Source organism: Tupaia chinensis, unplaced genomic scaffold (genome assembly GCF_000334495.1).
Source record: "Tupaia chinensis unplaced genomic scaffold, TupChi_1.0 Scaffold000197_1, whole genome shotgun sequence".
Lineage (NCBI taxonomy): Eukaryota > Metazoa > Chordata > Mammalia > Scandentia > Tupaiidae > Tupaia > Tupaia belangeri.
This window is the reverse complement of record NW_006159672.1, coordinates 7,416,753-7,422,632: the sequence shown is the minus strand read 5'-3', so window position 1 is coordinate 7,422,632 and position 5,880 is coordinate 7,416,753. Positions and strand designations below refer to the sequence as shown.

At 52.4% G+C, this 5,880-nt stretch overlaps 1 protein-coding gene and 1 non-coding gene across 3 annotated transcripts in view; one reads left to right on the top strand and one right to left on the bottom strand.

The window, feature by feature from the left end:
• The window catches only part of LOC102491258 (uncharacterized), an 8,577-nt gene extending 2,716 nt beyond the window's left edge, over positions 1-5,861 (bottom strand). The window contains exons 1-2 of one of the 2 annotated variants that reach the window (XR_003549172.1): positions 5,578-5,861; positions 188-287 (exon numbers count right to left, since the gene is read on the bottom strand). This is a non-coding gene — a transcript (uncharacterized LOC102491258). Of the gene's footprint in view, positions 1-187; positions 288-3,735; positions 3,812-5,577 lie in introns of those variants that run through there. The other variant, XR_003549171.1, reaches the window with a different exon arrangement.
• CALY (calcyon neuron specific vesicular protein) overlaps positions 3,761-5,880 on the top strand; it is a 12,470-nt gene continuing 10,350 nt past the window's right edge. The window contains exon 1 of the mRNA XM_014587250.2: positions 3,761-3,864. The gene's annotated coding sequence lies outside the window, so the exon portion shown is untranslated. The remainder of the gene's footprint in view (positions 3,865-5,880) is intronic.

The following is a 5,880-nucleotide window of genomic DNA, read 5'->3' as shown; positions in this document are numbered from 1 at the left end:
GGCTCACCCATTAGCCAGAGTGGCTCCATTCCAGAAGCCAATCCCTGGGAGTTCCTCTATCCCTGCCAGGGCCTGACTCAGGGAGAGTCCAGGCGGAAGGGCAAAGGGACGTGCCCTCTGTCCACAGACTAGGGATCAGACTAGTGTTTAGTCCCCAACCACTTTTGCCACCGACCCTCACACCAACCTCTTGCTCTTTTCTTCTGATCACAACAGCCTGAGGTGTCCTGCATGCTTCAGGCCCTTGGCTTTGTGACCAGGGCAAAGGAATTTGTTTCTGTGTTTCACTGAAAAATCACAGATAAGAGCAGATTACTAAGAGAAAGGCAGGGACCAGGAGAAGGCAAAGTGGTTAAGGCAGCTGGATACCATATGGCTGACTATGTGGTTCGAGTCCTGGACCTAGTGGCTTGAAAAACACGGCAGGTATGTATGCAGGAGAATGGAGGAGAAGGGATTGCAACATGGCCATCCCCTCTGAGAGGTGATTTCTATATTCCCCCCACTTTCTCTCTCTCTTTCTTTCTTTCTCTCTGGTGAACACAGGCGCCCTGTAGCAAACATTAAAAGCAGGTGGAGTGGTGGTTAAGGGTGTTGGACTTCCACACAGACGACCATGGTTTGAGTCCCAGAATGGGTAGCTTGCTTTCTCACTTTCTCACTCTATCCCTCTCTGGTAAAAATTAAAATAAATAAATAAATAAGTAAATAAATGGATAAAATAAAGTGAAATAAAAATAGTTCTTTAAAAAAGGATTAGGAGCTAGCAGGTGGCATGGCAGTTAAGGTACTGAACTCCTACATGGCTGACAGGGATTCAAGTCCCAGACCTGGTGGCTTACTTGCTTTCTTTCCCTCTCTCTCTCTGTCTCTCTCTGGGTGAGTATATGTGCTCTTTAACCAATAAAAAATAATAATAATAACAAATAAAATTAAATAATTCCTTTTTAAAATTTTAAATGTAGGGGAACTAGCAGTTAGCATAATGGCTATATCGTTGGACTCCCACATAGTCGACCGTGGTTCACGTCTCAGACCCGGTGGCTTAGAACTCACGCTGGGCACATATGTGTGCATGCCCAAGATCGCGAGAGGAGAATGGAGGAGAAGGGATTGCGGTGTGGCCATCCCCCCTGGGGGGTGATTTTTCGCTTTCTATCTCTGTGTCTCTGTCTGTCTGTCTGGCGAGCGCACGCGCCCTATAGCGAAAAAAAACTCTCAAAAAAAATTTTTTAATATAAACTACTATCTGACTCAGCAATTTCACTTCTTGGTATCTACGCAAGAGAAACGAAAATACGTGTCCACCAAAGACTTGAACAAAGAATGTTCATAGCAACTTTATAAATAATAGACAAAACTGGAAACAATCTAAATGATTGTCAATGGATAAAGCATGTATACTCATATAATGGGACACTATTTGGTGGCAAAAAAAAACTAATCCCTGATACAGACTGCTGTTGTTTTTGTCCACCACCAGCTCTGAGCCCAGGATCTGGAGCCCTGACCCCAAGCAGGTTAAACCCTTGAAGATCATGTCTGCCATGGACATTATTTGAAGCAAAGCACTCACGCACGCACTCACTCAACCAAATGCCTATTGAGCACCTTCTGTATAGTAGGCATCATGAAGCCACTGGGGTACCACGGTGACTGAGAAAGATAAGGCTGGTCCCAGGAAAGCTCCTAGCCCAGGGGATCCAGATGCTGACACATGAGAAAAAGGCCATCCTCTGGGAGAATGGGTGCCACGCCCAGCCATGACTGACCTCAGCTGCCCCAAAAGGGTGGTGGTGTGGTTTGGAACACAGTTTGTCTCTCAAAGTCTTAGTTTTGGAATTTAGTTTTAGTGGGTAGTGACGGAATGTCCCCCCCCAGAAATGCATGTGTGAGTTGTGATCTGTGAGGCCGATGTCCTCTGCTTTTTTCTTTTTTTTTTTTTAATTTTTATTTATTTATTTATTTTTGGAGAAGTTTTCGCTATAGGGCACATGTGCTTGCCAGAAAGACAGAGAGAGACAGAGAGACAGAAAGCGAGAAATCACCCCACAGAGCGGATGGTCACGCCGCAATCCCTTCTCCTCCATCCTCCTCTCGGGATCTTGGGCACGCACGCACACACACCCGGTGTGAATTTTAAGCCACCGGGTCCGGGACGCGAATCGCGGTCGACTACGTGGGAGTCCAGCAACATAGCCATTACGCTAACTGCTGGTTCCCTCCTCTGGTATTTTCTTAGGGCTGCCCACTCATTTCTAGCTAACTGCCTATTGCAAGACCATGCTCTGCCAAAAATTCTGCCTTCCACCATTTTGTGATGCCTGGGACTTTCATGCCAGTAGATCTGTGACTTATTAAATCCTATTTTTTTTTAAGGTTTTTGTCATAGGGCACATGTGCTCACTGGAGACAGTGAGAGAAAAAATGAGAAATCACTCCCCCTCTCCCCCTGGGAGATGACCACACTGCAGTCCCTTCTTTTCCTTTCTCCTGGGATTTGGGGCACACATGCACATGTGCCCGGCATGAGTTTCGAGTTGCCAGATCTGGGAATTGAATCGTGGTTGGCCATGTGGAAATCCAGTGTCTTAACCACTGTACCACCTGCTGGCCCCAAATTGCCTATTTTACCTCTTTTCTTTCTTTCTTTTTGAGAGAGAGATTTTTGCTATAAGTTGCATCTGCTCACTGGAGAAACAGACTGAAGGCAAGAAATCAGCCCCCAGGGGGAATGGCCAACCACAATCTCTCAATAATGAACTAAGACAGGTGGGAACTCAGGGAAAAAGACAAGAAAAGAAATCTGAGCATTCAGCCATCACTGAGGTCCTGGGCATTCCTAGGCCAAGGAGCAAACAGGGCTCAGCTGTTCAGAGTGTCTATCCACACCCGCAGTGAGGAGGTAGGTGTGTGTGTGTGTATGTGTGTATGTACACATGCATGTCAGTAGGTGTGAGTGTCTGGGTGCGGGGCCAGTCTGTGGTACAGTGATTAAGGTGGCTGAATACAGTTTGAGTAGTCACATGACTGACTACAGTTTGAGTCCTGGACCCAGCAGCTTGAAAAAAACTCCAGGCGCATGTGAATGTGTGCCAAAAAGGAGGGAGAGGGACCAGCAGTTGGCATAATGGCTATGTCGCTGGACTCCCATGTAGTCAACCATGGTTTGAGTCCCGAACCCCGTGGCTTAAACTCACACCAGGTGCGTGTGTGTGAGTGCCCAGGATCCCGAGAGGAGAATGGAGGAGAAGGAATTGCAGTGTGGCCATCCCCCCTGGGGAGTGATTTCTCGATTTCTGTCTCTGTCCCTGTCTTTCTGGCGAGTGCACCCTATAGCAAAAACCTCTCCAAAAAAAAAAAAAAGGGAGAAATGGAGGAGAAGAGGTTGCCTGGTGACCATTCCCCATGGAGGGTGCTTTCTCACTTTCTCCCTCTTTGGCTAACACATATACATTCTGAAAAAAAAAAAAAGTAAAGAAAACAATGTATGTATGTACAGTGTGTGAATTCGTGCAGTGAGTAGGCATGCGTGCGTGTGTGTCAGGTATATGTGTGTGTGTGTGTGTGTGAGGGTAGGTGACCTAGGGCAGAGGTCTGATGGCGCGACACTCATGGCTCTGACAGGGAAAGGGGATGCAGGGCAGGCTGTGGGAGGGGACGCAGGGCAGGCTGCAGACGCTGTGATCCCTCCTCCAGCCTGTGTTTCCATGGCAACCGCAGCCTCGGTCTCACCGCTTCAGCCCCTCCTCTGGCTGGGCTCGCCCTGGCTGCGAAGCGTCTGGAACCGCATCCTCCGCATACACATCCGCATCCTCGTCCTCCGGCGACCGCGTCCCGCAGCAGCTGCTGTTGGAGCCGCCTGTGAGCCATTTCCATATTTCTCCTTGTGGAGTGGGAATGAGGGAGCCCGAGTGTGTGTGTGAGTGTGTGAGGTGAGTATGCCGGGGTGTGTAAGGTATGTGCAAGTGTTGCAAGGCGTGTGTGCCAGGTACGTGCACGGGGAATGTGTGCGAGTGGGAAAAGTGGGAGGTGTGCAGTGGGTGCGTGTGCAGGGGTGTGAGTGCATGTGGGGAGCACTGCCACTTATCGATGGCTGTCATCAGAGCCAGGCACAAATGGACTCCTCTTTTGGGGAGGCCCAAGACAAGGTTGGCCCTGCTGACCAGAGGGAATGGCTGGTTCCCAGGCCTCACAGGAAGTCAGAGAGCCTCTGATTCCGTGGACCAGAGATAGAGAGTGGGTCAGCAGGTTTTCTGTGAGGCGGGGGGTGGGGGGTGGGGACAGAGGTAGGAGAGCCACAGCCTGGACATCCAGGAAAGGCCATTGGTGTCCAGGTCTTCACAAGTACTACGTGCTGCCTGGATCACCTGTCTTGGACAGAGCTGCTGAAGATGGGGCTGGGACTGCTGGAGATTAGCAGACCCCCTGCCATGGTGACTGCAACCCCCTTCCCAGTGAGCTGGCTCCACCCCTGCAGGTCTGAGAGAGCCAGTGGGAGATGAGCATCCCTAAAGTGGGCAGGGGGTGCCAGTTTCAGCTCTTGTCCACTCTGCCAAACAGGGGGGTGTGGAGGTTGAAGGAGGGAAAAAAAGCCGGCAGAAGGGATGTTGGACTAGGGCACAGAGGAGCCGCTGCTGGCGCAGTGGCTGTGGGTGTGTGGCAGTGATGGAGGTGACAGTGTGACAGACCACCTGCGGCAGGCTCTGGATGCGGGGCCACAGGTGGCTGGTACGTGAGAAGCCGGAAACAGCTGTGTCCCTCCCCGTCCCGCTCTGTCCTCCTTTGCTTAGGCTCCCCAGGGCTGGGCAGGCATCCACAGTTCAGCTGCCCTTGACCCAGCAGGCAGATCACGACCTGCCTGCAGGGCAGGGGGGAGTACTATATATATGTGTGTGTTGCAGCGGGGTCAGGGGAGGGGCCAGGCAGGGACCAAGGAGCCCTCAGCGGTCCACAATCCCACACGAGAGCCCGATGCACACGGCGCTCGTGTCCGGTGTACAAAAGCTCGCGCCCGCGCACACCAGCGCGCACCTTCGTGAGTGACGCAGCACCCCAAGTTGCGGGTTGGTGGGAGGGATTTCGTGTGAAGCGAGTCTGTGACGGACGAGACCTCTAACCGAGCTTCCCCGGGTTCTCAAACGAATGGTCTGCACCCCACTACCGCGACCCACCTGTCAATCAGCATCGCCTCACAGCTCGTCCTGCGCGCCCAGCCACCTAGCCATCAGCATCCGGTGGGCCCCTTCCCCTACCCCTGAGAGAGGAGAGGTGCACCACCGCTCCCTCCACCTCCAGGCGGGAGTGCACAGCTGGAGGGGAGCAAATAACGCCCGAAGACCCCATTACAGTGCAGGGTAGAGGGACGGGGTCGGTGGGAGTAGGGCAGACCACCCCTCCCCCGGTTTGACGGAGCGCTGTATCTGTAATATGAGTGAGCCCAGCCAGCTTCCCGCCAGGTCCCCATGACTCGGCGATGGAAAGGCACGTTCTGGTGGGTATGGTGTGGAAAGAGGACCCCACATACAGCCCACCCCCATCAGCATCCTGCCTAGGCCTTGGGGTCTGGAACCGTACGCAGCGGGGCCGACGGGCTCCTAATAGCTCCTTCACGAAGACGGTCCTCCGGTTCTTGTCTGTGTTGCCTTGGAAACCAGTGATGAGGTAAAATGCCATCACCGTGCGTCAGAGGAGTTAGAGTTTATGTTTGGCTCAAAGGGGACCTTGGAGGCGGAGTTCCATATAGGGAGGAGCTTCCTGCTGGAGTGGTGGCAAGGCAGACCCCTTGGGCGGACCTTCCTGTGGGCGTGGCTACCAACCTGCGAGACCTGCAGGTCTGCACTGTGAGACCCTTCGCCTATCTCACTCCAAACCCCTGCC